The sequence below is a fragment of the Tursiops truncatus genome, chromosome 5 (genome assembly GCF_011762595.2).
Source record: "Tursiops truncatus isolate mTurTru1 chromosome 5, mTurTru1.mat.Y, whole genome shotgun sequence".
NCBI classification, from domain to species: Eukaryota; Metazoa; Chordata; class Mammalia; order Artiodactyla; family Delphinidae; genus Tursiops; species Tursiops truncatus.
Genome location: NC_047038.1, coordinates 53,477,453 through 53,498,143, shown reverse-complemented (window position 1 = coordinate 53,498,143; position 20,691 = coordinate 53,477,453).

Below are 20,691 nucleotides of genomic sequence, written 5' to 3'. Positions count from 1 at the left end.
CAGGAAAAAGACAAGGTTGTCCACTCTCACCACTCTTATTCAACATAGTTTTGGAAGTTTTAGCCACAGCAATCAGAGAAGATAAAGAAATAAAAGGAATCCAACTTGGAAAAGAAGTAAAACTGTCAGTGTTTGCAGATGACATGATACTATAAAAAGAGAAACCTAAAGATGCTACCAGAAAACTACTAGAGCTAATCAATGAATTTGGTAAAGTAGCAGAATACAAAATTAATGCACAGAAATCTCTTGCATTCCTATACAGTAATGATGAAAAATCTGAAAGAGGAATTAAGGAAACACTCTCATTTACCATTGCAACAAAAAGAATAAAATACCGAGGAATAAACCTAAGGAGACAAAACACCTGTATGCAGAAAACTATAAGACACTGATGAAAGAAATTAAAGATGATACAAACAGATGGAGAGATATACCATGTTCTTGGATTGGAAGAATCAACATTGTGAAAATGATTATACTACCCAAAGCCATCTACAGATTCAGTGCAATGCCTATCAAACTACCAATGGCATTTTTCACAGAACTAGAACAAAAATATTCACAATTTGTATGGAAACACAAAAGACCCCGAGTAGTCAAAGCAATCTTGAGAAAGAAAAACAGAGGAATTCCGTTGGAGGAATCCTCCAGGGAGCTGGAGGAATCAGGCTCCCTGACTTCACACTATACTACAAAGCTGCAGTAACCAAGACAGTATGGTACTGGCACAAAAACAGAAATATAGATCAATGGAACATGATAGAAAGCCCAGAGATAAACCTATGCACATATGGTCACCTTATCTTTGATAAAGGAGGCAAGAATATACAATGGAGAAAAGACAGACTCTTCAATAAGTGGTGCTGGGAAAACTGGACAGCTACATGTGAAAGAATGAAATTAGAACACTCCCTAACACCATACACAAAATTAAACTCAAAATGGATTAAAGACCTAAATGTAAGGCCAGACACTATAAAACTCTTAGAGGAAAACATAGGGAGAACACTCTATGACATAAATCATAGCAAGTTCCTTTTTAACCCACCTTACAGAGAAATGGAAATAAAAACAAAAATAAACAAATGGGACCTAATGAAACTTCAAAGCTTTTGCACAGCAAAGGAAACCATAAACAAGACCAAAAGACAACACTCAGAATGGGAGAAAATATTTACAAACTAAGCAACTGACAAAGGATGAACTCCAAAATACACAAGCAGCTCATGCAGCTCAATATCAAAAAAAAAAAAACCCAATCCAAAAATGGGCAGAAGACCTAAATAAACGTTTCTCCAAAGAAGACATACAGATTGCCAACAAACACATGAAAGGATGCTCAATGTCACTAATCATTAGAGAAATACAAATCAAAACTACAATGAGGTATCACCTCACACGGGTCAGAATGGCCATCATCAAAAAATCTACAAACAATTAATGCTGGAGAGGGTGTGGAGTAAAGGGAACCCTTCTGCACTCTTGGTAGGAATGTAACTTTGATACAGCCACTATGGAGAACAGTATGGAGGTTCCTTAAAAAACTAAAAATAGAACCACCATATGACCCAGGAATCCCACTACTGGGCATATACCTTAAGAAAACCATAATTCAAAAAGAGTCATGACCACAATGTTCATTGCAGCTCTATTTACAATAGCCAGGACATGGAAGCAACCTAAGTGTCCATCATCAGATGAATGGATAAAGAAGATATGGCACATATATACAATGGAATATTACTCAGCCATAAAAAGAAATGAAATTGAGTTATTTCTAGTGAGGTGGATGGACCTAGAGTCTGTCATACAGAGTGAAGTAAGTCTGAAAGAGAAAAACAAATACCGTATGCTAACACATATATATGGAATCTAAATAATAATAATGGCTCTGAAGAACCTAGGAGCAGGACAGGAATAAAGACGCAGACGTAGAGAATGGACTTGAGGACACGGGGAGGGGGAAGGGTAAGCTGGGATGAAGTGAGAGAGTGGCATTGACATATATTCACTACCAAATGTAAAATAGATAGCTAGTGGGAAGCAGCTGCATAGCACAGGGAGATCAGCTCAGTGCTTTGTGACCACCTAGAGAGGTGGGATAGGGAGGGTGTGAGGGAGACGCAAGACAGAGGAGATATGGGGATGTATGTATATGTATAGCTGATTCAGTTTGTTATACAGCAGAAACTAACACAACAATGTGAAGCAATTATACTCCAATAAAGACGCTAAAAAAAAGTAAAGAATGGTATTCAATACTATACAGAATATTTTCTTTCTATTTCATCTGCTAAACATTTTGAGTCAGGAAACAAAAGTCTGCCCTTGATTTTTCCTTCTTTAAAATATCTGTGTTATACTAGGAATTAACAAGAGTTATGCGGAAAGTACACTCACCAACAAGTTTACACATTGGTTACATCAGTAACAATTCACAAAATACACCAAAAAAGGAATTATTAAAGTTACATGGAAATTTCAGAACGTTCTTACCGATTTTATTCTCAGGAACAAAAATAATTTCATAAGCTTTTTTCAATTTCTGTGTATCATAGATTTTTGAAGAACATGACTCTTAATATTGATAAGGTTATTACCTATTTGGTGCTGGTATTTTTCCATGTAAGAATCTCAAATCCTAATTCATTCTTGCTGATTGCCCTGTGTGAATTTGGCCTCAAACTATGAATTTAACACAGGAGCAGTGGTCGTCACCTTGTGAGGTTAAACAGGACAAATTCCTTGTTTATACTACAAGTCAGCACTGTCTCCTGAGCTTTGAGTCTGCCACATGATTCATCTGAATGCTGTCAGAGACTCACACTATGTCCAGGCCCAAAAGCCTTAGGCAATGATTTGTGCTTGGTTCAGCAGGCCAAACACAGTCTGCATGCCTGAAGCTCTTCCCAGGGCACAAGGACATTTTAAGAGATTTTTGAATCTTGTAGAAACTTAGAGCCCAAAGGTCATAAGTCATTATATATTCAATTCACTTATCATGGAAAAGAGAAACTTGCAGCTAAGAAAGGGTTGGTATTAGCTCAAGGTCACATGGAAGAAGCTTTGAGTAGAACCTTAATTCCTGACTCTCCATTTCATAATCCCTTGCAGTACAGCCACATTTAAAGAAGAAGGTTATTTTTATGGAGATGGGTGGGACATATGAGCATAGTTTCTAGGCAGGGAATCCATAAAATAACAAAAGAATCATAAACTCTATTTAATGTCTGACATTCTCTTCCATTTCCAAAATGCTTTCTAGGACACCTAGCAACTAACATAAACACATACTTGCTAAAAGTGGATTTCAAATACTAAGAACATGCCAGTGGACCATGGGACATCTGTACTTCTTGTAAGGTCTGCTGGAGGAATACATTTATTAGTAATAATAATAGGTGTTGAAGGAAAAACACTCAAAAACTGCACTTCAGGTGTGTCTTAGTCCATTCCGGCTGCTACTACAAATTTTTATTTCTCAGAGATCTGGAGGCAGCGAAGTCCAAGATCAAGGTACCTGCAGATTTGGTGTCTGGTGGAGGGGGTGAGGGAGCTCACTGAGATCTCCTTTATAAAGGCACTAATCCCACTCACAAAGGCTTCACTCTCACGACCTGATCACCTACCACAGGCTCCCACCTCCAAACACCATCACATTGGGGTTTAGGATTTCAACATATGAATTTGAGGGGGACATAAACATTCAGTCTATAGAAAGGTGCATCTTCATGGTTATATAGAGGTCATGGACAAAGAACGGAGAACCAGGCAGGAAACCTGTTTTATGACAATATCAGTGTCTTTATAATATGTCTCTTGTTGGCAAACAACTGAGTGATCAGGACTATGATGCTGGAAGATCTGGGGCAAGTTTAAATTTCAAATAAAATAAAATAATTTTTAAAATAAAGTAAAATAGAACAACTAAAGTCTTCCACAAGAAGAGGGAATTGGAATGCCTCTTGACTTCACATTTATACTTGCACTACACACCCTTCAAATGCCACACTCCACTGATACTGAATTTGTAGTTCCTCAAAAATGCTATTCATGTAGGTCTTAGAACATGTGATTCCCTCTAGCTTTTCAACCTTCATCTAACTTTTACTCATCTTTCAGAAAGCAGCTGAGATTTTGTCTCCTTTGAGTGCTCATATATCATTCAAAGTAAGACAATTTGAAGCAGGGAAGATGTGTTAATGATTATATAATAATATAATCATTATATATTTTAACCAGCACTGTCCCAGGCTAACTGGAAAGTGAGGGCACCATTGTCTGTTTTCCTTCTCAGCACTATAGATTACAGGTAAGAAGAGTAACTTACCTTAATTCTGCTGCAACATTCTTCTCAATGAATGAAACTTTACAAGTTAGCATATTTTTAATTGTCCATTATTTTTTTCTAGTTCTATACAGATGTGCTCAATGTGTGAGTATTTTCAAAATTTTTTACAAAACTATAGCTTTTCATTTGTAGAGGAAAAAACGTAGCTTACATTCAGTTTGCTTGTACATTCTTCAAAACTTAGAAAGTGTTAAACAAGAACTGTGTTAAGTCCTGTGTAAAAGGAAAAGTGCTCACATTATCAGTAAAAATCATTGAAAACTAAAAGGCAACATGGAAAATCTTTTTCTGAATTGGTTCTTCATTATCAATCCTTGATATTAGATACCTGATCATAAAGAATGACCTCATCTAAAGTTAAGTTCTATTGAAAACTTCAAAACAGCTCTTCAGTGTCCTTAGCTAAAGGAAACTATGCTTGCCAGGTGACATAAAGGAGACTGAACCAGGTATTTGTCTAATAGACATGCATTATATGCCAGTAAATTGAATTCCTTGTGGGATAATTAAGGTCATATTTCCCTTATCTCCCAGCACATCTATTAATCTTCAATGTGTTATGACTCTCCTCAAAATTATGACATCTGAAGTTTTAGTTTTCATCATCCCATGCGAGATGACATTTTGTTTTAACAGTAGTGCCAAGTACCATATAATTGTTATAGCAAATAACAGGAAAATATTTCCATCCCATCCATGAGCAAGTATTTGTAGATTTATAAAATACATTTCATAGCCTAACATTAAAACTGTCTGCTTATGGAAGACAGCATCTCCAGTCCCTTCAATCATTGAATCCCTTTAACTGTTTGATGGATAGAATTTCATTGAGTTGAATGGAAATCAGATTATTTTATATTATGGATGGTTATTCCACACTAAATTATCAAAATAACCTGCAATAACAGCAACAAAAACAATATGAAAATAATTGTAGCCCTAATTTATTGAGTGCTTACTATGAGCCCTATTTGTCTTTATAAAAAAATCCCTATGGCATAATAATGTCATCCCAATTTTCCAGATGAAGAGTTTAAAGCATAGAAGAATTAAATAATCTTGCCAAAGTTTCACATAGCTGGTAAGTAAATAAATATAAGTATGGTAAAATAACAGTAGTCATAATAAGAAGAAAATGTTGGCTATAATTTGTATAATGCTTTCTACGAGCTAGCCATAACTAATCTATACTTACAAAAATATACTTTAGTGTAAATAGCATAGTCCTAATAAGAAAACTGAGATTTAGAGAAAGTAAATAATTATATTATAATACAATAATTATACTGTATTGCATATTTGAAAGTTGCTAAGACAGTAGATATTAAAAGTTCTCATCACGAGGAAAAAATGTTTGGAACTCTATGGTGACAGATGTTAACTAGACTTACTGTGGTGATCATTTTGCAATATATACATATATCGAATCATTATGTTGTACACCTGAAAATAGTATAATGTTACATGTCCATTATACCTCAAATTTAAAAAAGAAAAAGATCTGGATGAACAGTGATCCTAAATTAGGGAACAATACTGGCCAAGCCATACAACAGAGAACACTAGCCTATTTTGAAACCCATTTCCTTTTCTCCCCAGCTGCACATCTACATTATATTTCTGGGCTGCTCTTGAAGTTTGGTATGATTGAATTCTGGCTGAGTTCTAAGCCTGGGACAAATCAGTTTCCCATGTATGATCCTTCCTTTTTCTTCACTCTCTGCCAGCTTGAAAACAGACATGCAGAGTGACTTTGGAAATCCTGTACTGATGATGGTTGCAGAAGATATTGCTAGTTCCCCATATCTAGTTTCTACTTCTCTAGACACATTAAAGACTCTATTTCCAAAACCCCCTTTTACAAGTTTTGGCCAATGAGTTTTAAATAGAAGTGATGCCTGTTATTCATAGACTGAAGAATTTAGTTGCTAGTGTTTCACTTTCTTCTGCTGCAACGACCAAGGAGAACCAATGAGATGGTATATCTACAGGATGGTGGAAACTTCTTCATCCTGGACCACATAGAGATAACTTACCTTGAAGAGTTGCTCAGTTACAGTGAACCTAACATGAGAGATGAATCTTTGCTATGTAACACCAAGATTTTTGAGGTTGTTCTTCACCATAGCATAATCTATCCCATCCAGAATAAAACAATAGTGGTGCTATAAGATAGAAGAACTACTGCAGTGCACTCCAAAGGGAGAGTATAAATATAAAAATATACATTTTAATTTATATTACATTAGAAATTATTTGGAACTGCATGCTTCCTAGTCCTGTGGTTTTCTTTGAACTTACAAATAAAATGAGAAAAAAGTATATTCTTTAAACCGATGTAAGCTACGAGAATAAGGAAAATATTTTAATGGGATCTAATTTTGGTTTGGACCCAAGTTTAAATGTGGACAAATACTTTTCTTTGTGATGGTTTCATTCTCACGCAGACGCTCCTCATGTGGGAGCCAAAAGGCTGCAAGCTTCTAGACTTACATTCTACCAGTTCAGCAACCCCATCAGAAATGGAGCCTCCTCAATGGAATATTACTCAGCCATAAAAAGAAACGAAATTGAGCTATTTGTCATGAGGTGGATAGACCTAGAGTCTGTCACACAGATTGAAGTCAGTCAGAAAGAGGAAGACAAATACCGTATGCTAACACATATATATGGAATTTAAGAAAAAAAAATGTCATGAAGAACCTAGGGGTAAAACAGAAATAAAGACACAGACCTACTAGAGAATGGGCTTGAGGATATGGGGAGGGGGAAGGGTAAGCTGTGACAAAGCGAGAGAGAGGCATGGACATATATACACTACCAAACATAAGGTAGATAGCTAGTGGGAAGCAGCCGCATAGCACAAGGATATCGGCTCGGTGCTTTGTGACTGCCTGGAGGGGTGGGATAGGGAGGGTGGGAGGGAGGGAGACGCAAGAGGGAAGAGATATGGGAACATATGTACATGTATAACTGATTCACTTTGCTATAAAGCAGAAACTAACACACCATTGTAAAGTAATTATACTCCAATAAAGATGTAAAAAAATAAAAAATAAAATAAAGTACTCAGAAACAAACAAAAAAAATGGAGCCTCCTGTACTAGAAGGGAGGATGGATTCTGACCAGACCAAACAATATATGCACACTATACCAAGTTAGCTACTGCAGCAGTAAGACTCAGAGAGGTTCTGGGGTGTTGAATATATTTAGGCAATGTCATAGGCACCTAGGAGTGCTTAATTTTTCTTCTCTTTACTTGATGGTTGTTAGGCACCCATGAATGGATGAGTACACATTTTCAGATTTACTAGATATTTCCCAATTGTTGTTAAAGTGAATTATCAATTTACCCTTTTACCTAAAGTGAATGAGAAGTCAACTTTACCATGTGTTAGCCAAATTTGGTATCATATGGCATTTTATTTTTTTCCCAATAAGATGGCTAAAAATAGTATCTCTTAGTTGTGTTAATTTGTATTTCCCTGACTAGTGTTTTTCATCATCTTTCAGCTACCTAGCTGAGCACTGCTCAAATTACCAGCCCACAGAATGGTGAGATAATAAATGATTGTTGCTTTAAACCACTGAATCACCCATATTCTCTCAAACTTAACTTGTGTTAACAAAGTGGTATGTACCATTCTGTACTCTTCTCAATGCTCTTGTAATCGTGTATATATAATATTGGGTTATTTATTTTTGTGGTGTTTTATAAAAATGCAATACTGTCTTATACATTTTAAACTACATCTTTCTTGTGATGTTACCATTTAAGTGTATATATTGTATACATCCTTCCCAACTGTGTCTTATAGGTCTAATTCTTTAAGTAATGGTTGCATAAAAGTTCATGATCTGAATATGCCACAATCTTTACAAGCATTGTCTTACTAACAGGAATTCACTGTTGTCAGTTCTTACTACCACACTGTGAATATTCTTGTCCATCTGCTCTTATTTGCTGGTACTTTTATTTCAAGAAGACAGATTCTAATAGTGGATAAGCATCAAATTCATATATGCCTCAGCTCATTTCTCACAAGTCTTTTCCCCACTCTTTAACACTATTTGAAGTCTCCATTTTAGTCTGTTATACAATTAGTGTTAGTGTTCTATCTTTGGTAATATTTAGATTATGTGTTAGAGTGATATAACCTCTGAATTCTTACAGAAACACATTTTTCCCCCGTGACAGGTAAGTAACGTTTTGCCTGTCTATGGAAGGTAGGGTTGTATTCCTTTTACCTAACTAGTCTGTAGATATCATACCAGTGTTTCCCACCTTGCTGTGTTACAACTGAGAAGTTGACTCCTGAAATAGTCTTTTCCTCTGAAATTAATACGCTCATTATCTCTGGAAGCATGGCAAAGGTTGGTGGGGTTTTTTTTCTGTTGTATTCCTCCAACCCAAGAACATGATATGTCTCTATACTTACTTTGTCTTTATTTTTTCCCAGCAATGTTTTTGTTTTCAGTGTAGTTGTACATATTTTCTTAGTTTTCTTAAATTTTTTATAATTTTTGAAACTATTTAAAATGGAATTTTAAAAATTTCATTTCCCAGACGTGTGCTGCTAGTATATACCAATACAATGGATTTCTATCTGTTAATCTTGTACTTTGTGGCCTTGTGATATTTTCTTTAGTAATTCCAGTAGTTGGTTGCTAAATTCATTGGGATTTTCAATGTTAACTAATATATCATACGAGGAGAGTTTTTACTTCTTCCTTGCCTATATTATGGATTTTATTTATTTGCCTTATTGTAGTGTTAAAGACATCCAGTACAATTTTAAATAGAAAAGGAAATAGCAAGCATTCTTGCCTTGTTCCCAGTCTTAAAGGGAAAGAGTTGTCTTTTATTATTAAATATGATGTTAGCTATAGGTTTTACAAAGATGCTCACCATAAAATTAATGAGGTTCCCTGTTTAGTTTGCTGAGAGTTTTTAATTAAAATTGATGGTGTCAGGAGCTTCATATCTGCATTTATTAAAGATATCATAAGTTCTTATATTTTTATGACCATAGTATATTTAAATACGCTGATTTTCAACCTGGCATTACTGAGATAATCCTTACTTTTACATGATATCTATCCTTCTCATACATTGTTGATTTTTATTTGCTAATGTTTTGTTAAAGGCTTTGAATCTATGTTCATGAGGGATAATGGTTTCTAATTTTCTATTTTTGTAATTTTGTAAGAACTTAGGGTTATGCTAGCCTCATGAATGATTGGGTACAGCGTTTCTCCTCTGTTTTCTGAAAAAGTTTGTATAAATTTGGCATTAATTTATCTCTTTATGTTTGAGTAAGCACATGTGTGAGACCATCTGGGCTTGGAGTTTTTATCTGCGAGAAGTTTTTGACAAGTCTAATTTGTTTAATGGATATAAGGCTATTTTAAGTTTTCTGTTTCTTCTATTTAAAATTGTGCTAAGTTATTTTACAAGGCAGAATTAGCCATTTCATCTAAATTCCATATTCAGCTGCCTCAAGTTGTTCATAATATTCTCTTTTTACCCCTTTAATATTTTGTTGGATCTGTAATAAGCACCACTCTTACCTTCTCAAAATTACTAATTTGTTTCATCTCTTTTATTTTCTTGATTACTCGAGATAGGGGTATGGCAATTTTGTTGATTTTTTAACATTATTAGCTTTTTTCCCCTAACTTTAAAATGTGCTGTTCATTCCTGCTCTTATATTTATTATTTTTATTCTTCTATTTATATTAAGCTTAATTCTTTTTCTCAGTCTATTTTTTAAAGGCAGAACATTAGGCCAGTGATTTTAGAACTTTCTTCTTCTGTGACATAACCATTTAAATCTACATATTTCCCTTTATGCACAACTTTAGCTAAATGCCACAGTTTTTGATATGTTTTATTTTTTATCGTCATTCAGTTCAAAATATTTCCTTATTTTCTCTGGGCCATGATCTATTCAGAAGTATACTGTTTTATCTCAGATATCTGGGGTTTTCCTAGGTATCACATTGCTATTGCTATCTAATTTAATTCCATTGTGGTAGAGAACACACTTCATACAATTTTGATTCTTTCAAATTATTGAGACATGTCTAATAGTACAGCATATGGTATATCTTGGTGAATATACCATGTGCAACCCCATATAATGTGTATTCTGCATTTAAGGTATGTAATGTTCTAATAATGTCAATGAGATCAAGTTGGTAGGTAGTGTTGTTTAGATTCTACTATTTTAAAAAAATTTATTTTCTGTCTAATTTACTATTAAATGCTCAGAAAAAGTGTTAACCTATCCTATTATAACTGTGGCATTGTCTAATTTTGTTTTCAATTCTTTCAAATTTTGCTTTATCTATTTTGAGGCTTTATTATCAGATGTAGAAATAATTATAATTTTTATATTTTCCTGATGAATTCCTCCCTTTACCATTATGTAATAGACATCTTTGTCTCTTCTGATACTCTTTGCTTAAAGTTTATTTTATCAGATTATTGTAGTCAATCCAGCCTTTTTGTACTTACTATTTGGTATTTCTTTTTCCAGTTATTTACTAATAACCTATCTGTGTCTGTATCTGTTAAGTATGTCTTTTATAGGTAGCATATAGTTGGTTATCATTTTTCATTAGTGTATTCTGATAATCTCTGCCCTTTGGCGTGTTTAGATGATTAATACTAATGTGATTAGCTAGCTGAATTTAAGTTTACCATTTAATTTTTTTTTCTCCCCTTTGGATTTTTCTTCTCTTCCACATTTCCAGTTTTCTTTTAAATTATTTGAATTTACTGAGTATCCTATTTTAATGTATCTATTGGCTTACTGATTATTTGGTTATATTATTATATAGAGAAAGAAAGAGAGAGAGAGAGAGACACTACTCTAGGGATTACAAAACACAAATCTAACCTTTCCAGGTACACTTATATTTTATATTATACCACCTCATATAAGATGCAGAAACCTTGCAATCTATTCTTATATTAGGTTGGCCAAAAGGTTCCTACGTTTTCTTCCATAAGATGTCTCTAGTAGCACTTAGTTGTCTCTAACTTCATCCAAAACAAGTTTGTTAGATTGTATGTGACAGCTGTCATATCAGCGTGCATTTTTTAAAAAGACATCAAAATTGGTGAATTTTTGTGTAGCCATTTTAATATTGAAGAAGGAAGAAAAAAAAGCAACATTTTCAGCATATTATGCTTTGCTATTTTAAGAAAGGTAAAAACGCAACTGAAACGCACAAAAAGATTTGTGCAGTGTATGGAGAAGACGCTGTGACTGATCGAACATGTCAAAAGAGGTTCACGAAGTTTTATGCTGGAGATTTCTCACTGGACGATGCTCCACAGTTGGGTAGACCAGTTGAAGTTCATAGTGATCAAATTGAAACAATAATTGAGAACAATCAACGTTATACCATGCAGGAGGTAGCCAACATACTCAAAATATCCAAATCAAGTGCTGAAAATCATTTGCACCAGCTTGGTTATGTTCATTGCTTTGATGTTTGGGTTCCACATAAGAGAAAAAAACCTTCTTGACCATATTTCCGCATGTGATTCTCTACTCAAATGTAACAAAAATGTTTTGTTTTTAAAACAAATTGTGACAGGAGATGAAAACTGGATACTGTACAATAATGTGGAATGGAAGAGATCGTGGGGCAAGTGAAATGAACCACCACCAACCACACCAAAGGCCGGTCTTCATCCAAAGAAGGTGATGTTGTGTATATGGTGGGATTGGGAGTCCTCTATTATGAGCCCCTTCCAGAAAACCAAGCAAACAATTAATTCCAACAAGTACTGCTCCCAATTAGACCAACTGAAAGTGGCACTCATCGAAAAGCGTCCAGAATTAGTCAACAGAAAACGCATAATCTTCCATCAGGATAACGCAAGACCGCATGTTTCTTTGATGATCAGGCAAAAACTGTTACAGCCTGGCTGGGAAGTTCTGATTCATCTGCCGTATTCACCAAACTTTGCAACTTCAGATTTCCATTTATTTCAGTCTTTACAAAATTCTCTTAATGGAAAAAAATTCAATTCCCTGGAACACTGTAAAAGGTACCTGGAACAGTTCTTGGTTCAAAAAGATAAAAAGTTTGGGGAAGATGGAATTATGAAGTTACATGAAAAATGGCAGTAGGTAGTGGAACAAGAGTGAATATATTGTTCATTAAAGTTCTTGGTGAAAATGAAAAATGTGTCTTTTATTTTTACTTAACAACCAAAGGAACTTTTTGGCCACCCCAATAGTTTTCATATGTATTGCTCATACATATACTGAAAATCCTAGTGGACAATAAGAAATATTCAGTTCTGTCAATATGACAGATTCAATTACCTGAAAATCTTCTTGTTCAAACACATCAAAATTTAGGATGAAATATAACAAATATCTTTTTAAGTGCTAAGCCTGACTAACCTTAGAAAGGATGGGGAGATTTTCTGGGTCAGAAACAAAAAGCAAACTAAAACCAGGTATGATTTTAGCTGATGTTACAGTCACCCTGGCCTAGGAGGGGACGAGAACAGGTGTTGGTTTCTGCCATCTAAGGGGCAAAATTTTACAGCTTATAGTCAAAGAACAGTCTTGTGCCTGTGTGCAACGCAAAAATAGACTAGAACTACATGCAGAAACTGGCATGTTTGAAGGGCTGGATCCTTGGTGAAAGATTGGAGGACTACAGAGAAACACATTCTCTGGCAGCAGGGACATAATAAAGAATTTGGAATAGGTTATGTGCCATAAAGGAAGGAATAAACATATCTCTTTAGGTATGGGGTCTGAGTAAAAAAAATTGTCCTCTGAGTTTATAGCTATGGCTATGTACCTTTCATGGATTTGGGGGGTGAATTTACGCTGCTTAACTTCTCTAAGAACCATATGTATAATAGTTTGTATTAAATTCTTACCATATTTGAAATCCCTAGTGTGTCAGCAGTTATCATAACTTTATATTACTAATGTTACTTGTGTCATATAATTTTTTTTTTTTTTTTTTTTTTTTTTTTTTTGCGGTACGCGGGCCTCTCACCGTTGTGGCCTCTCCCATTGCGGAGCACAGGCCCCGGACGCGCAGGCTCAGCGGCCATGGCTCACAGGCCCAGCCGCTCCACGGCATGTGGGATCTTCCTGGACCGGGGCACGAACCCGTGTCCCCTACATCGGCAGGCGGACTCTCAACCACTGCGCCACCAGGGAAGCCCTAATTTTTTGATCATTCTTGATAAACGTTTGTCTATGTAAGCTATCCTTAAAAATAATTTTGTTTTTGATCATCTTCTTTATTACATCCTTGCTACTTTTTATATTCAATGCTAAAATATAATTTTCTCCCTTCTATATTTTCTCAGTTTAATGTTATTATTTTTCTACATTAGCAAGAAAAATACACCTAAGATCAAGTTTTTAATTTATATTATTTGAATTTTCTGTATTTCTTTTTTTATACCATATATACCACATGGAAAATATGAGACAAACCTCAACAAAATAAGATGACCAATTCTAAAAGTATGAGATCTGAAAAATGGGATTCCAGAATGAGAAAAGAGAAAAAGTAGAGAGGAGAAAAATTGTTAAATCAACACAAACTATTTCCCATAATTAAAGGACGTGACTTTCAGATAGAAGCTACTAGTTGTCCAGCAAAAATAATCTTTACAATTCTCAAACAGAGCCATATCATCTAGAATTTTAGAATATGGAGTTAACAGAGAAAAACTTAAAGCTTCCAGAAAGGAAAAACAAATAAAGCAGGTAACACACAAAGCATCAGGAGTAAGGGTGGCACAAGGTTTCACAATGGCAATGCTAGAAGCTAGAATAGACACATGCCTTCCAAGTTCCATAAGGAAATGAATAAATATCTAGTACTTTAAATGCCTAGATAATATGTCTGTAAAGTGTATAAACAGAAAAAGGATGTTGTTAGGTATTCATGTTGTTCAGTAAAGAGTTAATACAGCCAGGCTGATACTGTTATCTCCAGAAGCTCTGCTTGATACTGACCTTGGGAAGGCTCCTGGCAACTTGGCCCGTGGAACGTTCCTGACTCTGTATTGACTGGTTGTTTTGTGTGACTGGGTCACTGAATCCTATTATATTAGTCTTCTGTATTGTTTGTGCCAACAATGTGATTTATGGTGAACAACCACTTTATTTTTCTGAGTCTGGAATTTTGGTAATAGTGCCTAGTTGCTCAGGCAAAGAGTATGTGACTAGCCTTCAATAAAATCTCCGGACTCTGAGTTTTAGGCAAGTTTCCTTAGTCAGAAACACTAGCTGTGTGTTGCACATTTCCTGTGCTGAAGGAAGAAGCATGTTCAGTGCAAGACCTCCCTTCCCCTGTCACTCTGTAAGGGAGAACTTTGGAAGTCTGCTCCTGGACCTTTTCAGGCATTACCTGTTACCTCTTTTTCCTGCCCTCTGCTGAGCTTGCTGTGTACCCTTTCAGTGTAATAAACCATAACTGTGAGTACAGTTGCCTCTGAATCTTATGTGCCCTTTTAGTGAATCACCAAAAAGCATGGGTGGTATTCTCTCCTACCCCCAAAACACATGGTCTTAAAAGTTAATATTCATAACTTCATTCCTCAGAAACTTGTCCAAAACTGTGCTCCACCTAAACAAGTAATTTTATCAAAAAAGTGGAAGAACCTGGCTCCAGGAAGTAAATGATCTATCACAGAGAATAGGCCAAGAAAATCCCCACAATCATAGTAAATGTAAGGACATGAAAATTACAAATTAAACCTAAGGTAAAACAAGTCCATGTTAAACAAGATAACAGAGGACCATGCTACGTAAGATAACATTGATAGATCCCTTAATGTAGTTGAACAAACTGAGAGTAAAATTCTATTTATAAAGTTTGGTTATGATGTCAAAATAAAAAAATTATTTTATATTAAACAAATAAAAATGATTAACTGAAGAGATACAAAATTACACACCTCAGCAATGAATAATATTTAGATATCCATAGTGATGTAGATTCTGAATATTGATCTAACAAAAATTATAATGAAATAAAATTAGGAGCATGGTTGGATTTGCATATGAGATGTGTTTGTGAGCTCACTCAAACACACAGGTATGAGATGTATTATAAGTGATAAAGCTTCTTCATTAAGAGAGTAATAAATCATATATAAACATTTTGAGATAAATATAATAAATATGAAGAAATATTAGAGATACGGAGGTAAATAATAGAAATGAAAACCGGAAGTAGGATTGCCTCTGAGGAATAGGAATTAGGCTTGAGAATAAGTGAAACATGATACTAATTTTCATTAGTGACTTTCTAAAAGTATTTGACTTTTTAAAGTACATACAAATTTGAAAAGAGAATTATATATATTTTAAAAGAATAAAAAGAAAAATATAATTGACAAAATGATTTGGATATATATTACATATTCAGGAGAAGTTATGACTACAAATAATTCCAGAGGTTTCACCATCACTGGCTAAACCAAAACAATTTGTTGATTAAGGATATAAATATATTCAAAATAAAATTTTTGGTTTTTCTCTTATATATACACACATATGTGCATACTAATTAACTAATAAAATTGTGGATCAACAATAGAACACTGAAAACAAATAGTGAAACTATTCAAACGTTTGAGGCAACTTTTTTTTTTTTCAATTTGAACTACTGTTTGTAAAGATCATACTTACCAAGGGATTGCTGAAATGAAATGTCTAATTGTCTTCTATATGTATATTTTACATAGTCTTTTTTTTTTTTTTTTTTTTTTTTTGTGGTACGCGGGCCTCTCACTGTTGTGGCCTCTCCCGTTGCAGAGCACAGGCTCCGGACGCGCAGGCTCAGCGGCCATGGCTCACGGGCCCAGCGCTCCACGGCATGTGGGATCTTCCCGGACCGGGGCACGAACCCATGTCCCCTGCATCGGCAGGCGGACTCTCAACCACTGCGCCACCAGGGAAGCCCATTACATAGTCTTTTCATCAGGCAGAAACTTTCAGTCCTTCCTCCATTCCAAGTCACATGTGTGCCTGTGCAAGCTCGTGCACACACAAACACGCACACACACTCAATCTTATCTAAATTTACCTGCATCTACACATATCCATTGACATTAGAACTTCCATCCTTCATATAGATCCTCTAAGACTTCATTCCTCCAATTATTTTAATCCTCTTTTTTTCTTTCCATTGATTCTTAACACTGAATCCATAACAGGAAATACAAACATGTGTTTTATTAGTCCTACGTCCCCAACAACCTAATGTTAAATCACTATTTTCCCTTCCCAGTCAGGAAAGGGTGCAAAAAGAATAAAGATCTGAGAGATATCAGAGAGGAAGCAATGACGATCAAGAATTCTCTCAGATTTTTGGTTAATATCTTCTCCATAGGATTACTGGGAAGATTAAAGAAAATCATCTATTTGAACCATTCTGTAGAAGACTAATAAATATTACTATTAGTATTATTTAATTAGGTATATGCACAGTTTAATAATACTAATAATATTTAAAGTATATTAATCTTTGAATAAGAAAGCTCTTCTCATCAATACAGTGATGAAAATATGGATAAAACCTATGTGAGACTCTGTCCATTTCTATTATCTAAACAACCCATAGTTTTCCTCTCAAGTCTAGGTGTGATTGCTGAATGAATAATCAATTAATTACAGAGAAAATGGGGAGTTTTCAAAGCAATGGCCATGGTGCAGAAGAACAAATGCTGGATTTGGAAACAGAAGAAAGGAGTCTAAATCTCTGCTATATCCCGGACTACCTAGGTGGTGAGAAGAAATTCAACTAACCTCTTTGGAAATTAACATCCTAAACTCTCAAAAAGGAGTAAGAATCCCTGCATCCCTTCACAGTTTTGAAAAAAATCAAGTGAGAACAGGGTGAAAGGTCTAGGTTGGATGGATGTCCTTGTTCTACTGCATGGGCTCTTTTGCTGATAGAAGATGCTTGGACTCAATCATCTGTTTTTCTCTCAAATTTTTCTTAAATATAAAATTCATAAGTTTAAAAATCTGGGCTCCATTCAAAATTAAGGATCTAAATTCTACTAGCATGATGATACTTTCCCACTTTTTTATTCTTGCCTTAGACCAAAAGGACGCCCCTACAGCCTAGTAAAAAAAAATCATCTAACTCTTTGATTGTTTCAGTTGCCTTCAGCAAGGCCTCCCTTTCTTGCACCGCAAAACCCAAGACTGCATGCAGAAGTCAAGAGCAAAGGAGTAAATTCATTTTCTTTTCATTTTCTTTCTTTTTTCCCTAAGGATACTCAAGAGAGGGTTATTCTTTTATTCAGAGAAAATATCTTGGGCCAATAGTGAATAAAAAGATCTTTTCCTGGCTCATATCCACTATTTAGAGGTCTTAATTTCATCTGTTTGGTCTGAATCATTTTTTTTTTTTTTTTTTAACATCTTTATTGGAGTATAATTGCTTTACAATGGTATGTTAGTTTCAGCTTCACAACAAAATGAATCAGTTATATATATACATATATTCCCATATCTCTTCCCGCTTGCGTCTCCCTCCCTCCCACCCTCCCTATCCCACCCCTCCAGGCGGTCACAAAGCACCGAGCTGATCTCCCTGTGCTATGCGGCTGCTTCCCACTAGCTATCTACCTTACGTTTGGTAGTGTATATATGTCCATGCCTCTTTATCGCTTTGTCACCGTTTACACTTCCCCCTCCCCATAGCCTCAAGTCCATTCTCTAGTAAGTCTGAGTCTTTATTCCTGTTTCACCCCTAGGTTTTTCATGACATTTTTTTTTTTAAAATTCCATATATATGTGTTAGCATACGGTATTTGTCTCTCTCTTTCTGACTTACTTCACTCTGTATGACAGACTCTAGGTCTATCCACCTCATTACAAATAGCTCAATTTCGTCTCTTTTTATGGCTGAGTAATATTCCATTGTGTATATGTGCCACATCTTCTTTATCCATTCATCCGATGATGGACACTTAGGTTGTTTCCATCTCTGGGCTATTGTAAATAGAGCTGCAATGAACATTTTGGTACATGACTCTTTTTGAATTATGGTTTTCTCAGGGTATATGCCCAGTAGTGGGATTGCTGGGTCATATGGTAGTTCTATTTGTAGCTTTTTAAGGAACCTCCATACTGTTCTCCACAGTGGCTGTATCAATTTACATTCCCACCAACAGTGTAAGAGGGTTCCCTTTTCTCCACACCCTCTCCAGCATTTATTGTTTCTAGATTTTTTGATGATGGCCATTCTGACTGGTGTGAGATGATATCTCATTGTAGTTTTGATTTGCATTTCTCTCATGATTAGTGATGTTGAGCATTCTTTCATGTGTTTGTTGGCACTCTGTATATCTTCTTTGGAGAAATGTCTATTTAGGTCTTCTGCCCATTTTTGGATTGGGTTGTTTGTTTTTTTGTTATTAAGCTGCATGAGCTGCTTATAAATTTTGGAGATCAATCTTTTGTCAGTTGCTTCATTTGCAAATATTTTCTCCCATTCTGAGGGTTGTCTTTTGGTCTTCTTTATGGTTTCCTTTGCTGCGCAAAAGCTTTTAAGTTTCATTAGGTCCCATTTGTTTACTCTTGTTTTTATTTCCATTACTCTAGGAGGTGGGTCAGAAAGAATCTTGCTGTGATTTATGTCATAGAGTGTTCTGCCTATGTTTTCCTCTAAGAGTTTGATAGTTTCTGGCCTTACATTTAGGTCTTTAATCCATTTTGAGCTTATTTTTGTGTATGGTGTTAGGGAGTGATCTAACTTCATACTTTTACATGTAGCTGTCCAGTTTTCCCAGCACCACTTATTGAATAGGCTGTCCTTTCTCCACGGTACATTTCTGCCTCCTTTGTCAAAGATAAGGTGACCATATGTGCGTGGGTTTATCTCTGGGCTTTCTATCCTGTTCCATTGATCTATCTTTCTGTTTTTGTGCCAGTACCATACCGTTTTGATAACTGTAGCTTTGTAGTATAGTCTGAAGTCTGGGAGCCTGATTCCTCCAGTTCCTTCTTTCGTTCTCAAGATTGCTTTGGCTATTCGGGGTCTTTTGTGTTTCCATACAAATTGCAAAATTTTTTGTTCTAGTTCTGTGAAAAATGCCAGTGGTAGTTTGATAGGGATTGCATTGAATCTATAGATTGCTTTCGGTAGTAGAGTCATTTTCACAATGTTGATTCTTCCAATCCAAGAACATGGTATATCTCTCCATCTATTTGTATCATCTTTAATTTCTTTCATCAGTGTCTTATAATTTTCTGCATACAGATCTTTTGTCTCCTTAGGTAGGTTTATTCCTAGATATTTTATTCTTTTTGTTGCAATGGTAAATGGGAGTGTTTTCTTGATTTCACTTTCAGATTTTTCATCATTAGTATATAGGAATGCCAGAGATTTCTGTGCATTAATTTTGTATCCTGCCACTTTACCAAATTCATTGATTAGCTCTAGTAGTTTTCTGGTAGCATCTTTAGGGTTCTCTATGTATAGGATCATGTCATCTGCAAACAGTGACAGCTTTACTTCTTCTTTTCCGATTTGGATTCCTTTTATTTCCTTTTCTTCTCTGATTGCTGTGGCTAAAACTTCCAAAACTATGTTGAATAAGAGTGGTGAGAGTGGGCAACCTTGTCTTGTTCCTGATCTTAGTGGAAATGCTTTCAGTTTTTCACCATTGAGGATGATGTTTGCTGTGGGCTTGTCATATATGGCCTTTATTATGTTGAGGAAAGTTCCCTCTATGCCTACTTTCTGCAGGGTTTTTATCATAAATGGGTGTTGAATTTTGTCAAAAGCTTTCTCTGCATCTATTGAGATGATCATATGGTTTTTCTCCTTCAGTTTGTTAATATGGTTTATCACATTGATAGATTTGCGTATATTAAAGAATCCTTGAATTCCTGGGATAAACCCCACTTGATCATGGTGTATGATCCTTTTAATGTGCTGTTGGATTCTATTTGCTAGTATTTTGTTGAGGATTTTTGCATCTATGTTCATCAGTGATATTGGCCTGTAGTTTTCTTTCTTTGTGACATCCTTGTCTGGTTTTGGTATCAAGGTGATGGTGGCCTCGTAGAAGGAGTTTGGGAGTGTTCCTCCCTCTGCTATATTTTGGAAGAGTTTGAGAAGGATAGGTGTTAGCTCTTCTCTAAATGTTTGATAGAATTCGCCTGTGAAGCCATCTGGTCCTGGGCTTTTCTTTGTTGGAAGATTTTTAATCACAGTTTCAATTTCAGTGCTTGTGACTGGTCTGTTCATATTTTCTATTTCTTCCTGATTCAGTCTTGGCAGGTTGTGCATTTCTAAGAATTTGTCC